Source organism: Scylla paramamosain, unplaced genomic scaffold, assembly GCF_035594125.1.
Source record: "Scylla paramamosain isolate STU-SP2022 unplaced genomic scaffold, ASM3559412v1 Contig5, whole genome shotgun sequence".
Taxonomy (NCBI): Eukaryota; Metazoa; Arthropoda; class Malacostraca; order Decapoda; family Portunidae; genus Scylla; species Scylla paramamosain.
In genome coordinates this window covers 987501-1005000 of record NW_026973670.1, presented here as the reverse complement: position 1 = coordinate 1005000, position 17500 = coordinate 987501, and the positions used below count along the sequence as shown (strand labels likewise).

At 40.4% G+C, this 17500-nt stretch overlaps 2 long non-coding RNA genes across 2 annotated transcripts in view; one reads left to right on the top strand and one right to left on the bottom strand.

The window, feature by feature from the left end:
* The first annotated feature begins 6161 nt into the window (after positions 1-6161).
* LOC135096665 (uncharacterized) overlaps positions 6162-17500 on the top strand; it is a 36487-nt gene continuing 25148 nt past the window's right edge. Inside the window, exon 1 of the long non-coding RNA XR_010264895.1 lies at positions 6162-6520. This is a non-coding gene — a long non-coding RNA (uncharacterized LOC135096665). The remainder of the gene's footprint in view (positions 6521-17500) is intronic.
* Positions 7518-9951, bottom strand: LOC135096639 (uncharacterized). Its single transcript, XR_010264877.1, has 2 exons — positions 9222-9951; positions 7518-7848 (listed from the first exon to the last, which is right to left on the bottom strand). It is a non-coding gene; the product is annotated as an uncharacterized LOC135096639 (long non-coding RNA).

Sequence of the window (17500 nt, the reverse complement as noted above, 5' to 3'; positions counted from 1 at the left end):
CTTCCCATCGAGGAGGAGTGGTTGTCATGGTGAAGAATTACTTAGCAAATCACGTAACTAGCATTGATTATAGTACTAATGATCAGATATGGCTGAAGCTCCGATGTGTTCCTTATGTAATTTTTGGCTTTTGTTATATTCCGCCATATGATTCTGAGTATTTTACACAGCAGTCGTTTGCAGCCATTCAAGAGAGGGTCAGTGATAGTGACTGTCAGTACTTACTAATGGGAGATCTGAACTGTAAGTTTGGTAAATATGTTCGTGAGCTACCCGCCTTAAGTGAAATGCCGAATGCTCACTCCTACGAGTACCCTGTTGTTTCGGACTGTGTGAACAACCCTAACGAGAATGCGTACGTGTTATCCTCAATATGTATAGACAACAAGTTACTGGTTGTAAATAATCTAAAAACACCAACTAACTATTTCAAAAGTGGGAAAACATATCGCAAAGGTGAAAATTGGATTTCGGAACTCGATGTTTGCTTGGTGTCATGTGAAGCTATCAGTAACGTTAAGTCCTTTCGTGTACATAATGTGGAAAGCTTGCCATCGGATCATGCTCCAATCAGCATAGATGTTAAAGTTCCACCTATTAGTATAGACTGTTTGTACAAGAGAGCTTGTTATCTTGGTGGTCATGCGTCACTAATCAGTAGTGAGGAGCGTGATCCACTGGTGCGCAGACCCGTAAAGTTTTCTCACGTTAGTCATGATACATTTCTTGTAAATGTGAATAGTCTTGATGTATCTAATTATGAAAATGTAAATGATGTAAACAACTTTGCCCAAAATATTTCTGATGTCTTGTATGAGTGTGCGAGAAGCAGCCGTGTAGTGAGGGATGAGGGTCGAGTCAGTACTCAGAGTGACAGCAGCCTGGCCCGCTGGGACAGGCTGCTTCTAGACAGGGATGATAGAAGAGTGTGGCAGGCCATTAATTGGAAAGGTTGTTTGCAGGAGGATACCCGTACAGGTGTCAGGCCTACTGATGAAGAATTTAAGAATTTCTATGAAGAATTAATGGGTGCTGCCAGAAATAATATCACTGAAGAATACAGGGACTCGTCGGTTTCGATTCCTGTTTTAGATGATCCGATCACCCTTGGCGAGGTCAGTACTCAGGTTAATAACATTAAAGCGGACAAAGCTTGTGGTCCGGACGGTATTGCACCTGGAGTTTTGAAGTTGTTACCTCTTCACTGGCTAATGCTCATCGTATCACTGTTTAATATGGTTTTTACTACAGCACAGTATCCTGTATCTTGGACTAGGGCTAAAGTTTTCACCATACACAAAAAAGGTGACCAGAGAGACGCAAGAAACTATAGAGGCATTAGTATAATAAACAGCATTTCCAAATTATTTGATATGGTGTTGTGTTCGAGGTTAGAACGTTGGTTCACGCCGTATCGGGAACAAGCGGGGGCACAAAGAGGACGCGGTTGTCTAGAGCACGTTGTGACGTTGCGTATTTTAACTGATTTAGCCAGAAAGAAGAAAAAGAAATTATTTGTTACTTTTATTGATTTTAGCCAAGCATACGATTTGGTGCCAAGGCATATTTTAATACGAATTTTGAAACGTTTAGGTTGTGGAGTGCTGATGTTGGGTGTTATTGGAGCCATGTATAGTGTGACCGAGAGTGTCATTGGTACCGCAGTTTTCGCTACCACCCTGGGAGTTCGCCAAGGCTCTCCAACATCCTGCCTACTTTTTGTAATTTATGTTAATGATTTGATTAAATTAGTGAAAGAAAACTGTGAGGATGACAGCTTTTTAAAATGGTTACACGTCCTGATACTCATGGATGACACCGTGCTGCTGTCAACATCGCGTGATAGAATGATTAGGAAGCTTTCGCTCACGAAACGATTTTGTGAGGAGTACGGAATGAAGGTGAACGCATCTAAGACGAAATTCTTTGTGATACACGGCACTCCAGAGGACAACGAGTCTCTACATATTGACGGGTTAGTGGTTGAACGGTGCACCCGCTATATATATCTGGGCTCCCCTTTCACAGCTGATGGATCGGTCTCAGCATCAGTCAGGGCTCATGCCGATTCTAAGATGGGTCACGTTATGAAATTTATTTCATTTTTAAAAAAGAATAATGATATTCCTTTTCAAATAAAAAAACGCGTTTTTGATGCTTGTTTAATGTCCGCTATTCTATACGGCTGTGAGTCCTGGCTGAATGCGGATCTAAGGCCAGTTATAAAACTCTACAATTGGTCACTTAAATGCTTACTAGACGTGAGACTTACAACGTGTAATGATGTTTGCTACCTGGAGACTGGTTATCCACCTCTACAGGCATTAGTTAGGAGCAGGCAGAGACACTTCTTTTCTAAGATGTGGAAGGAGAGACAGAGAATGCAGGATGACCCACTTGCACTGTCCTTAAAGATTTCCATGAATCATGATTACCAGACTCGAGCTTATATAGACAACTTGTTACATGTTGTACACGATGACATAGAAGAGGGAGTCAGGGAGTTAAAAGTTGGTATCTTACACTCAACTTCATCAAAGCGTATAACGTATAAAGAAATCAACCCCGACCTTTCTGTTCACTCAGTATATAAAGGAAAGACACATGTAAATGAACACCATCGAGCTGCGTTCACGAGGTTCCGTGTGTCCGCCCATTCCCTCGCAGTAGAGGTGTGAAGGTGGAACAGAAGGGGTCGGGGAAGATTGCCATTAGAAGAAAGACTTTGTCCATGTGGTGAAATACAAACAGAACCACATGTAACACAACACTGCATCCTCACCGAACATCTGAGAGAAATGTATAACTTTGCTAATATTCAAGACCTATTCTCAGATAAATATGATAATAATGAAAGATGTTGTATAATATATAAAATTTTGGATGTATTTAAGACCTAATATAGTTCGTTGTTGTTGTTTTGTAAGAAATATTGATAGTTGCTTTTATCATTATTGTTTTTAGTTCGTTGTATAATATATAAATTTCATGATGTGTTTATAACCCTTTTATAGTATGTCGATTTTCTGAGGAAATGTTGGTAGTTTGTTTTGATTACCATTGTTTTGAGTTCTTTTTTAGCTATTACTTTTTTATGTTCAATTTGTGTCTTTTATTGAAGGATGTCTTTATTGCACGCGTTTGTAATAGTGTCTTTTGATATTGCCTATGGTCTCTTTCTTATATATTCTTCTAAATAATCCTTTTAAGTTTTGTTTGTTATTGTAAATTTTATTATTATTATAGTAGTATTAATAGTAACACACGATGGTGTGTGGCTGGCCACACACCATCGTGTTAGTTGTATTAGATTTCATCTTTAATATTGTTTAAGATTTGAGATCAGTGTACGTTTTACAGTTTTATCTACATTAGTTTAATGCTTCTGTTTTAGTTTTTAGTTCTAATTTTAGTTTTATTTTACTATCAGTTATTTTTATGGACTACAGTGGTTGTGAATTGTCTTAAAAATTAATATTTATTAATCAGATTTCTATTTGTACATTGTTGCTGTGGTCAATAAACATATAATAATAATAATAATGTGTGTGTGTGTGTGTGCGTGTGCTTACGTGAGTGCGTGTGCGTGCTTGGGCGTTAAAGTGCGTGTGCGTGGGCGTGAGAGTGCATGTGCGTGCGTGGGCGTGAGAGTGCGTGGGTGTGAGACTGCGTGGGCGTGAGAGTGCGTGTGCGTGAGAGAGCGTGGGCGTATTGTTGAATTAGTAGCGGGTACATCATAACATTTGAAGCCTCAGTAATAATAAGAATATTTTCAAACAACTCACTGATGGAAGATTGGGTGGGTGTGTCTGTAGGGAGTGTGTGGTGGGTGGGTGGGTGGATCTGGTGTAGTGGGTGGTGGATGGGTGGGCTGGTGGAGGTGGATGGGTGGGTGGATGTGTTTGGGTGGTGTGGCTGGATTGGTGGACTATTGGGGGTGGCTGGGTGGGTGGGTGTCAGTTTGTGGGCAGGTGGAATAATAATAATAATAATAATAATAATAATAATAATAATAATAATAATAATAATAATAATAATAATAAACTCTCGTACTCGTAATAGTAATTTCCTCTATAATTCGTACAATTACAAAGACAATTACACCACAAAGCTGGCGAGGCGAGTTATTTAATTACACTTACGACAGATTACACAACAAGTAATATCCAGGTCAGTCTTTTTGTCAGTCTTCAACAGCTTTCGTCACTGCAACCTTCCAAGCTGCTTAAAAATAATGTATATAATTCACAACACTTGTAATCTCTTCAACACCCACACCTGCTCTGTTTTAAAGGGCTCTACTTGAGGTTACGAGTGTTTTTAAGGCTGTGTTTAAGGCTCCACTGGCAGACACACAACGTTTCTACTGTATTTGCTGAGGAACCAATAAAAATACAATATTTCCTACAGTATACGTACATAAAGGTGTGTGTGTGTGTGTGTGTGTGTGTGTGTGTGTGTGTGTGTGTGTTGAGGGAGACGTCATTTTTCTTTTTTTTTTTTTTTCGTTATATATATGTTGTCATAGATTAAGCTTGTGTAATTTACGTAATGTTAACGCCAATAAATAATTAAAGTCGATTCATATAACAGTAAATGTTAACACTATCGTAAAAATATTATATGTTATTCATAGTTAGATCAATTCAGTATTTCTTTAGTTGGCGTTAAAATATCACGTTTTCTCTAATCCTTCAGTTTCCTAGATGGCCGCCGCCTACGCCTTGGAAATCAGGGGATCGAAAGTCCTGTAAATATACATGTTAATAGCGACCATATTGTCCTTATCTCTATAGTGTTTTTGTTTTTTTCCTCTTTTCTTGAACTTCTTGCACTAAAAAACTGATAATTAATAGTACAAAACACCACGAAATAATAGATAAAATAGAAGAGACGCTTGCATTATCCTAAACAGTTTAAAATAGTACTGGAAGATTAATTTAATTATTTTTTTAAGTTTGAGTAAAATTTTTCGTTTTCTGTAATGCAAGACAGCCGCCGTTCTCTTTTATCTCCCTTTTAAAAATGGGGAGCTTTAAGCAAATCCTGAGCCCGCTTCTTGATGGTGATAGTGCACTGAAGAAGTAAGTTGACATACGCACGGCACAGTAAGCGCGGAGCCAGTGATACAGACAGTTAGGAAAGCAGAATGTCAACGAAAGGATGGTAAAACAAGGCAGTGCTCACAGATTCATTTCACTTGGAGAGAAGAGACAAGTGTTGCTCGGGTGACCTGGAATAGACAAAAATGATGATGCGTATAGGATGTTTGGAAGACATTTGTACTGCAGTATTACCGGAAATAGATTATGATGGTGGTGGTGGTGGTGGTGGTGCTGGTGGTGGTGAAGAGGAGAAGAAGATTGTGGTGATTGTGATGAGAAAGATGGAGATTATGATGATGGTGATGATGATGGTGAGGAGGAGGAGATGAGAGAGAGAGAGAGGAGGAGGAGGAGGAGGAGGAGGAGGAGGAGGACGAGGAAGAAGAGGAGGAGGAAGAGGAGGAGAGGAACAAATTTCTAATGATGAGAAGGCGGAAGAGGAAGAGAATATGATGATGATGAAGAAGAGGAAAATAAGAACGAGGAGGAAGAAGAAGAGGAGGAAGAAGAAAAGAAAGATGAGGAGAATGATGATGATTATGATGACAATGACTGCAACACAGCGCCACAAATCGCAGTGGTGGTGGTGGTGGTGGCACTGACTGTATACCCACCCAAACAATTAACAAATACAGAAATATAAATAGATAGAAAATAAAGAAAAGATAAAGAATAATCATACGAATAGAAATTATGCTCTCTCTCTCTCTCTCTCTCACTCTCTCTCTCTCTCTCTCACACACACACACACACACACATCTAGGATTAATGTTCCGTGTGGAGTCTGGCAACGTAAGGCTTCAATGCATGACTGGAGTCAGCGCGGGTGAGTCTCACGTGACAGTAAAGGCCATTGAATATAAGTACGTCCCCTGGAGATTTTATATTACACCTCATCTTTAATTCACGTCTCCTCCTACACACTAAAGAATGGTATAGATATTTCCCGCACTGTCAGACCGTGGACATTTGGCTTAGCTGCGTGAACAATACTCCAAACAAGGAACCTTCGAACTGAGACACTGAATCTGTAACTCTCAGCCGCCTTAGTCCTGCTCGCCTCGCCACTGCCGCGTGGTTACGTCAAGACAGCGGGCGGCCGCGTACTAGTTTCCTTAGTACTTGTGCTTCCGTGTCAATACCGTGTGCTGTAAACTGCTGAACGAACTGAGATACTCATTCAGTTTTGGTCGCCTCTCCATTATCTCGTGGTGACGTAAAGGTGACGGCCCGTGTGTTAGTTTCCCCGGTAATTGTGCCTCCGTAACATTACTGTGTGCAGTGGTCGTGAGAACTGCGAGGCGGCGGTGTAGACTGTGCCGTGGAGAGCCGCGGGGTGTTGGAATCGCCTCTCAGTCACCTTGAAGGCGTCATATTCCCTCCCTGCTCTTCCCCGTGTCTTCCTGTCGATGTTGGTAATGTACTAGTCACTATTTTGTGTGCATGTGTTTTGTTTATTTATTATTTGTGCATAGAGGAACTGAAAGGTTAGCAGCAGCCTGCAGTGTTTTTGGTCAACCCATATTTTGCGTATTTGTTCAGTCATTTGCTTGTTACTTGCGCATAGAGGAAGTAAGGAAGGTAATAAGCTGCAGTGTTTCTGATCACCCTATGTTCTGCGTATCTGTTCAGTCGTTGTTTATTATTTGTGCATTGAGAAGCTAGTAGCAAACAGGATGCAGCGTCTCCAATCACCACTTGTCAACTCTTCTCTTGGCCTCAACATTTCAATTGTCTCCTTGTTCCTGTTCATTTTAATAGTGTCACTGTTTGGTGCAAGTGTTTAGTTGATGTTGTTGTTGTTGTTGTTGTTGTTGTTGTTGTTGTTGTTGTTGTTGTTGTTTTATCTGCGCACAGAGGAACCACTAGGCTACAGCGTCTCAGATTACTCATAATCTTTCCCTTTCTTTCCCTGCCCATCACAATCTTTGCTTATTTCTTAGCAATTGAGGTTTTCCATGCTGGTATTATCGTTAGTTCAGTGATGCTACGGATGTTTTCAAGCCACAGCTTTGACGATTTCTTCAGATGAAGTTTGTTTTATCAACCACTGGCCGTTTGAAGTTTTTCATGTCCTAACAACCACTGCTCTTTTATATATATATATATATATATATATATATATATATATATATATATATATATATATATATATATATATATATATATATATATATATATATATATATATATATATATATATATATATATATATATATATATATATATATATATATATATATAGCTAAATGGTGGTATGTTTTTAATCTGATAGCCTCTTGGAGTTTGCATTATTTTTTTTTGTTTTGGTGTGTGTGTGTGTGTGTGTGTGTGTGTGTGTGTGTGTGTGTTATTACGTAGGTAAGTAACAAGATGACAAATACCGCTAGATTCCTAACAGGCTCTTACAACTTTACTTAAAACAAGCGAAGCTACAAAAATTGATCAGACTTAACGTGGCACTCAATGTACAAACGAGTGAATCAAACCTACATATTATTATTTGCACCTATCCCCACTCATGAATATTCCCAATACTGTAAAGTTCCCTATTGACTGTGCACTGCCAACTGGTGAGTGTGTACCATTGAGTGGCGGGGGAAGCAAGGCGAGGGAGGGGCAGAGCTTGGGTAGCGTGGCTCAGGCAGTGCAGTGAGCCCCGCAGATCCTACTTGAGCGAGGCAAAGGACGCCTCTCTTGCCTCGCTTGCTGATGGAAGGTCCGCTCTCATTCCTGTCCTGACCTGAGGGATTACAAAACATAAATGCCCTGCGTCAATTCAGCGCTGTCCCAGAGCAGAGAGAGAGAGAGAGAGAGAGAGAGAGAGAGAGAGAGAGAGAGAGAGAGAGAGAGAGATTGTTGAACGAAAGGCTGAACTAAAAATTGAGATGGAAAAAAGGTGATGAAACGTTGAGAGAGAGAGAGAGAGAGAGAGAGAGAGAGAGAGAGAGAGAGAGAGAGAGAGAGAGAGTTTTCTGAATAGACGAGAGATTTGAAGAATTTGATAAGGTAGACAGAGATGCCGAGAGACGGAGAGAAATGGACAAATCAACAAAGAATAATCAGATGTAATTATGCATTAAAAAAAAAAAAAAGTCCCTTCACTAAACATCAACCCTAACCTAATTACTCACTCACTCACTCACTCACTCACTCACTCACTCATTCGATCGCTTAACATGGAGAGGGGAACAATCTGACCTAACCACACTTTCGATCGCCTAGCACACACACACACACACACACACACACACAGAGCACCAAGCAAAGCGAAGCCAGACGAAGGCAAGCGGAGCCACTTCAATCATTCAGGCTGGAAGAAAACGAGTTCTCGAGTAAATAAATGTAGCGACCCAGCTGAAGCCTGCCTTAACCTAATCTATTCTAATCTAACTTTACATTACTTTACTTTTACCTTGCCTTGCCTTGCCTTGCCTTACCTTTATTAAACCTACCTTACGTAACCTAACCTAACCTAACCTAGCCTAACCTAACCTAACCTAACCTAACCTAACCTTACCTTTATTAAACCTACCTTACGTAACCTAACCTAACCTAACCTAACCTAACCTAACCTAACCAAACCTAACCTAGCCTTACATAACCTAACCTAACCTAGCCTTACATAACCTAACCTAACCTAACCTAACCTAACCTATCCTATATTATCCTATCCTATTCTATTATATCCAACCCTTACCTGAATTAACATTTCCTAACCTAACCTGACTTGACCTAAACTAACCTGACCTGACCTGACCTGATCTTACCCAACGTAACCTTACCTGCCACCTCTCTCTCTCTCTCTCTCTCTCTCTCTCTCTCTCTCTCTCTCTCTCTCTCTCTCTCTCTCTCTCTCTCTCTCTCTCTCTCTCTCTCTCTCTCTCTCTCAGTGTTACTACTACTACTACTACTACTACTACTACTACTACTACTACTACTACTACTACCACCACCACTACCCACCACTACCACCAACCAATACCCCGGTAACACTTGTAATACAAACCCCAACAAACAACAGCTCTCTTCACTACACTACATCAGAAACCCACAACACACAAGACACAGTGGAGATAATGAAGTCTCCCAGGTCACAGCTTAGCCAATACTCACCCCTTGAATTTAATCCCTGATGGTCGGAAGCTTCGCCCATCGCCACGCGCCTCGCCCTTCATAAAACTGGGAATGGTGACAAAAAGACCGATAACTAGAGAGGGCAGGGATTACCGTCATTAATGCTACTGGGCTGGAAACAATAGGGAGGGCGGTATCTTGATTGTTGGCAAGGTGGTTAATTTGATGGAGGAAAGATTGGATTAGGTGGGAGAGAGCAGACAGTGGCCGGCTTGTTTACGAGTAGTCGGGTGAAAGAGACTGGCTAACTATTGAGTGTGGTTAAGTAGAGTGAACAGAGGAGACTAGCTGGGTGGAGGAGAGTACACCTAGTAAATTAGTTGGGATAGGAAAGACATTATCCATTCAAGTGGAAGAGAGGAGAAGTACTAGGTACCTAATTCGAAAAAAAAAAAAAAATGCCTGTTAGAAAGGTGAGACAAAGGAGACATTACCTCGTTACATGGAACATAAGGGAAAGTAGTTAGTTAGGATAGAAGAGACAGTGAGTGGGTAGTTAGATGGGATACAGGAGGGTGGTCAGTTGATTAGATGGGATAAAGGAGAACATGGCTCTTTAATATTTTGGACAGTTACTTGTGAATTAAGTGGAACGAAAGAAACAATGGCTAGATAATTAATTGGGATAGAGGAGAACGTATTTGGGTAGTTATGTGGAATAAGTTAGACCGTGGTGTGTTGTTAGCAGAAGTGTTACATGAGGAAGAAAGAAAAGGGTAGGAAGAGGAGTTAAAAGTATAAAGGGATAGTGTGGGAAGAAGAAAAGAATAAGTAGGAGAAAGGGAAGGAAAAATATATAAAAAGTAAACAAACCTCTAACAATTAGCAGAAATATTATATGAGAAGAGATAAAAACATATGAAGAGAAGCTCACAGAATGGCAGAGTAGCGCATGATGGAGAAAAAAATAATTAGGAAGAGAAGGAAGAGAAGAACAAAAATACGTAAATAAATAAATAAATAAAACCTCGGGCAAGGCACACTGGATGCAGCTGGACAAATTCACGGAACTGCAACAGAATCCACAGCAACATTGCAACCATTATTTACCTTCCCTTTATGCCCACGTGGGAATGTATTGAAGCTGAGACGATGCAAAGGAAAAAGGAAAGTAGTATTCCATATGTAGATTAATTCCACAAGTTGTGGTGCGCTAGTGTTCATTCCTGGCTGACCATGAGGCGACCAGCGCTGAGAGAGGAGTCTTTATTGAACCTCCTAGACGAGAAGCGACCGAGGTACAAAAGAGAGGGCGGTGAAGGACACGTGTTTGTGTACGTTTCCAGCAACACCGTGGAGGTTTAATGATAATGTGATGCCATAAGAGGGTTTAGAGTTTGTAGGATGTTGGATTTTACGATGTTTATGTTTGTTTTTATTTTATCATCTGTGTGAAGGTAGTGACACGTGTGCTTGTATGTTGACAGTAATGATGCTTCTGCTTCATTATAAACTGGATGACACACCAGGAGTTAAACTTCATAAGATAGAGGATTTTACTATTTTATTTATTTTTTTTTTTTTTTTTATTTTAATCGTCTGTGTGAAGTAGTGTGACAGTAACACGTGTTGTATGTTAGCAGTGATAAGGCATGTGTTTCATTATAAGCTGGATAACACAAGAGGATTTAAAGTTTATAAGATGTAGAATTTTTGCGTTTTCATTGCCAAGGAATCAAAAAATCATCTGAGTGTATCCAAGGACACGTTGTCTGATACGCTTTCACGAATAACACATCCGTTTCCTTACAGTCTGGAGAACATAAATGTTGGTGTTCATAAGATGTGTTTTGATAATCAAGTAGTTCAAGATTTTTATTTTTATTCATTTATTTATTTTTTGTAAGAGGGGCACTGGTGAAGAGCAACAAAGGCAGAAACAAAGGCCCATTCATGTGCCAGTCCCTAAAGAAAATTATTGAAAATATAATCCAGAATTGGAGGATGTGTCTTGAAACATATCTCCTCAAAGACACTCATTGATGGGGAGTGTGGCGTGACAGAAGCAGGCAGGCACCTCCAGAGTGGTTATGTCTCCTCAAAGACATTCATTGATGGGGAGTGTGGCGTGACAGAAGCAGGCAGGCACCTCCAGAGTGGTTATGTCTCCTCAAAGACATTCATTGATGGGGAGTGTGGCGTGACAGAAGCAGGCAGGCAGCTCCAGAGTGGTTATGTCTCCTCAAAGACATTCATTGATGGGGAGTGTGGCGTGACAGAAGCAGGCAGGCAGCTCCAGAGTGGTTTCAGCCTGGGACACTTGTTGTGGTACGTTTTCAGTAACATTGTGATCTGGATGCCACTAAGGGATTTAAAATTTGCGATATATTTTCTTCCATCATGGAGTTATAAATTATAATTATGGAGTTAAACGTCCGCTGTTATTTACTACATCTTTGTTATATTCTGACTAATTATAAAGGATTTGTTCTACGGATTCCGGCTAAAGGATGTGAGGAAGTTCAGAAATTTATTGTGCAGAAAGGATTAAACGCTTTCTTTCTTCAATACTGCGAATGTCCTCACGCGGCACAAAGTTGATGAAGCAAGTGAAGCACAGTGCTTGTTAAACCACCACTGCAATCATGAAGTCCTTCACAAGAGGAATAAGACAGTAATTAGGCTGTTAGTGCTGAGGCATTAGGGGGCTTCAGCTAAAGGTGGTGTATAGCTAAAGGTGGTGGTCAAGAAAACTAGAATCATGAAAAGAGTTCCAGAGTTTGCCTCTGAAAGAGGTGAAATAGTGGACATTTTTTTTTTTTTTTAATTCTTGCGTTAGTGAGCTGAACAGTCAATGAATAAGAATAAAATGAAAGTTATTAGGTATGTGAAAACACGATATCTCTTGCATTAATAAAGCGGACATTATAGGATCAAGATAAAAAGATGAAAATCGTTGAGAGATGGAAATTGAACATCAGACAGAGAATTGTTAAGTTTGCCATTGAAAGGTGAAAGAGTAAATATACCGGTGAACTCTTGCGCTAGTAAGGTGCACAGAATATAGGTAGAAATAAGCAGAAAATCATAGGGCTGTGGGAATACAGTATCAAGCAGAATTCCTGAGTGTGCTAGTGAAAGATGTGAGAGTCAAGATACTGCTTAACTCTTGCATTAGTAAGATGGACAGAATAAGAATAAAAACAAAGCCGGAGGGACGTGGAAATAAGATGCCAAGGAGAACTCCTGAGTGTGCCAGTGACAGTGAATACATTGTTCAACTCCTGCATTAGTAAGGTGGACAAAATAACAACAGACATAAACTCTTAGTAATATGCAAGTAAGATATCAGACAGGGAATTCCCCAAGTTTATCAGTGAAAGAAGCCGCTCATGTTAACACACCAATCATTGCTTTCTGAAGAGGAATAACTACCACAAGGAAATAATAGTGTTGCAGCCCTCACTGACGAGCTTAAGCCGTTTTTTTCAAATATAAAGGTCAGTTTGTGAGTGGAAAGCACACCTCAGGCGGCTCTCTCTTAACTGATGGGGCGAAGAAGATTACTGACTCACAGATGTACAACAATGTGCTCTCAACTTGACACTAAAGGAAGAGTTTACCGCTTCTAAAAAAATTGTGCTGGAATCGGACACACGTGCATCATACAGTATTATAATACGTAGAATATAGAGGCTGATTCCTAGATACGTAGGCAGATCGACACACAGATACATACATACATACATACATACATACATATAAAAATAGATAGAGAGAGATATATAGATAGTTTTAAAGATTTCCTACACTACGCAGTCACACAAGAGACACACTGCACACTACACTACACACAAGACAGACAGACAGACAGACAGACAGAGAGAGAGAGAGAGAGAGAGAGAGAGAGAGAGAGAGAGAGAGAGAGAGAGAGAGAGAGAGAGAGAGAGGAGTTAGGAAGTAGGCTATTTCTCAATCTGTAAGATAAATAAATGTTGAAGAATTACATTTACTTTTGTGAACTTTCTCTCTCTCTCTCTCTCTCTCTCTCTCTCTCTCTCTCTCTCTCTCTCTCTTCTCCCCACTTTCTAATATCTTCCACTTATTCGTTGTTCATGTTTTCTCCTCTTTTTTTTTCCTTTCTTCAACTTTTGTCGTATCCTTTTCCTTTTTATCAATTATCCCTCATTGTTTCCCTTCATCACTTTTTCTCCCAGTCCTTCCTTTATTATTTTCCTCCCTCCCTCCCTCCCTCCCTCTTTTTTTCTTTCTTTCTTTTCTTACTTGCTTGTTTTCATTCCCTCTCCATTTTTATTTATCTTATTATTTTTCCTCCTCCTCCTCCTCCTCCTCCTCCTCCTGCTCCTCCTCCTCCTCCTCCTGCTCCTCCTCCTCTTCCTCCTCTTCCTCCTCTCCCCCCTTCAAACATGACATTAATTCTGTATTTTCTTTCCAACAAGATCAGCTTTTTTTTTTTTTATTCCGCTGAGTAATTTCTCCATTTTCTATGAAGACCGACTAGGGGTAACGTTTTCTTTCTTCACGAGAGAGAGAGAGAGAGAGAGAGAGAGAGAGAGAGAGAGAGAGAGAGAGTCTGATCTGTATGTAATGAAGGCTAAGTGATGAAAGAGGTCAGTGAGGTGAGAGTGGTGCTCAGGTAAACAGTCATTAACTTAATTAACTTTGCTGCAGCGTAAATGAAGTGAAAATGTTACTTACCTTGTTAACTATTGCGTATTTTTGTGGCTTGCTTTGATATTTTGCCTTGTAGATAATAAGGTGGAGGGGCACGTGAAATTAGAAAAGAAAATATAACAATTGCTCCGCCTAAAACTTGTTAAGCTTTTTATTGTTCATTTGATTCTTTATTTTACGCCAGAGGTTTATTTTATTGTGCTAATTTTACGTCTAGATAAGAAGGCTAAGCAGTACAAGGAGCAGGAAATAATGTGATAATTTTACGTCTAGATAAGAAGGTTAAGCAGTACAAGGAGCAGGAAATAATGTGATAATTTTACGTCTAGATAAGAAGGTTAAGCAGTACAAGGAGCAGGAAATAATGTGATAATTTTACGTCTAGATAAGAAGGTTAAGCAGTACAAGGAGCAGGAAATAATGTGCTAATTTTACGTCTAGATAAGAAGGTTAAGCAGTACAAGGAGCAGGAAATAATGTGATAATTTTACGTCTAGATAAGAAGGTTAAGCAGTACAAGGAGCAGGAAATAATGTGATAATTTTCTCGCCTAGAACTTGAAATGTATTCTGATTTTCATTATTTTGATATTAGTTTGTAGCTTTATTTATTTATTTATTTTTGCAGTGATTTACTTTAATTTTGTTATTTTAACGTATAGATGATGAGACTCAGAGATGCACGTGGGAGTGGAAAAGAATATGTAATAGAATTGTGATGTGTATTAGTCTGTTGGTGGTAGTTCACAGTGTTGTTGTGTGTCCAGTGGCAGCTGTTGTTGTTGTTGTTGTTGTTGTTGTTGTTGTTGTTGTTGTGGTGGTGGTGGTGGTGGTGTTAAGAAGCAGTGTTGTGGTACTCAACGCTTTCATTGCTGCTAAAAACATTGTTATTTATTACATTTACCTTCATAACATGCAGTATTCTTATTACTTTGCACAACTATTACATAACCACTACTACTACTACTACTACTACTACTACTACTACTACTACTACTACTACTACTGGTATCACCACTCCACTTCATGTAACAGTTCACGGATTTTCTCACATTTTTCCATTTTTACGATAATTTCAAAACCTCCACCTACTCTTTTCTCAATCTTTAAACATGAATATAGTGTTACAGAGAGAGACAGAGAGAGAGAGAGAGAGAGAGAGAGAGAGAGAGAGAGAGAGAGAGAGAGAGAGAGAGAGAGAGAGAGAAGCAACAAAAGCGAGACGAAAGAATGAAGGAGTGCATGAACTTCAAAATGTTTAGTCTCTCCCTGTCTCTCTGTGAGTCTCAATTGTGATTTTCAAGGAGCCCAGGTGATTCTGTGTTGCCTTGTGTTGTTTTGGAAGTGTTTGGCTCATCTTTGTTTTTTTTGTTTATATTAATTCCTGTGTGTGTGTGTGTGTGTGTGTGTGTGTGTGTGTGTGTGTGTGTGTGTGTGTGTGTGTGTGTGTGTGTGTGTCATATGGTTGGTACTCTCTTCCTTGTTTGCTATTCATAAGTTTGTTTGATATTATCGTTTTGACATGAAATACGAGATTGTGTTATCTCGTATACTCACTCCTACACACACACACACACACACACACACACACACACACACACACACACACACACACACACACACACACACACACACACACACACGACTGCGTTCATTATAATCTGAAGACTCTCGTGTTCTCCTGGTGACTGGATTGTCTTCGCTTCGCCTCCGAGTGGCGTGTTCTTCATGTTCACTCCACCTCCGAGTCCCGTGTTCTTTAAAGTGTTCACTCCGCCTGCGAGTCACGTATTGTTCATTTTGTTCACTCCGTGCCGAGTGGCGTGTTCCTCAACGTGCTCACTCCGCCTGCGAGTCACGTGTTGTTCATTTTGTTCACTCCGTGCCGAGTGGCGTGTTCCTCAACGTGCTCACTCCGCCTGCGAGTCGCGTGTTCTTCGTGTTCACTCCGCCTGGAAGTCGCGCGTTCTTCATCTTCACTCCACGTTCGAGTCCCGTGTTCTTCAACGTCTCAGCCTTTCCATCGTGTTATTTTTTTATTTATTTATTTATTTATTTTTTTATGTAGGAAGGATACTGGCCAAGGGCAACAAAAAACTAATAAAAAAAAAATGCCCACTGAAATGCCAGTCCCAAAAAAAGGGTCAAAGCAGTGGTCAAAAATTGGTGGATAAGTGTCTTGAAACCTCCCTCTTGAAGGAATTCAAGTCATAGGAAGGTGGAAATACAGAAGCAGGCAGGGAGTTCCAGAGTTTACCAGAGAAAGGGATGAATGATTGAGAATACTGGTTAACTCTTGCATTAGAGAGGTGGACAGAATAGGGGTGAGAGAAAGAAGAAAGTCTTGTGCAGCGAGGCCGCGGGAGGAGGGGAGGCACGCAGTTAGCAAGATCAGAAGAGCAGTTGGCATGAAAATAGCGGTAGAAGACAGCTAGATATGCAACATTGCGGCGGTGAGAGAGAGGCTGAAGACACTCAGTTAGAGGAGAGGAGTTGATGAGATGAAAAGCTTTTGATTCCACCCTGTCTAGAAGAGCAGTATGAGTGGAACCCCCCCATACATGTGAAGCATACTCCATACATGGACGGATAAGGCTTTTGTGCAGAGTTAGCAGCTGGGGGGGTGAGAAAAACTGGCGGAGACGTCTCAGAACACCTAACTTCATAGAAGCTGTTTTAGCTAGAGATGAGATGTGAAGTTTCCAGTTCAGATTATAAGTAAAGGACAGAGCGAGGATGTTCACTGTAGAAGAGGGGGACAGTTGAGTGTCATTGAAGAAGAGGGGATAGTTTTCTGGAAGGTTGTGTCGAGTTGATAGATGGAGGAATTGAGTTTTTGAGGCATTGAACAATACCAAGTTTGCTCTGCCCCAATAAGAAATTTTAGAAAGATCAGAAGTCAGGCGTTCTGTGGCTTCCCTGCGTGATATGTTTACCTCCTGAAGGGTTGGACGTCTATGAAAAGACGTGGAAAAGTGCAGGATGGTATCATCAGCGTAGGAGTGGATAGGACAAGAAGTTTGGTTTAGAAGATCATTAATGAATAATAAGAAGAGAGTGGGTGACAGGACAGAACCCTGAGGAACACCACTGTTAATAGATTTAGGAGAAGAACAGTGACCGTCTACCACAGCAGCAATAGAACGGTCAGAAAGGAAACTTGAGATGAAGTTACAGAGAGAAGGATAGAAACCGTAGGAGGGTAGTTTGGAAATCAAAGCTTTGTGCCAGACTCTATCAAAAGCTTTTGATATGTCCAAGGCAACAGCAAAAGTTTCACCAAAATCTCTAAAAGAGGATGACCAAGACTCAGTAAGGAAAGCCAGAAGATCACCAGTAGAGCGGCCTTGACGGAACCCATACTGGCGATCAGATAGAAGGTTGTGAAATGATAGATGTTTAAGAATCTTCCTGTTGAGGATAGATTCAAAAACTTTAGATAGGCAGGAAATTAAACCAACAGGACGGTAGTTTGAGGGACTAGAACGGTCACCCTTTTTAGGAACAGGTTGAATGTAGGCAAACTTCCAGCAAGAAGGAAAGGTAGATGTTGACAGACAGAGCTGAAAGAGTTTGACTAGGCAAGGTGCCTAGTCAAACTAGTGCACGGAGGCACAGTTTCGG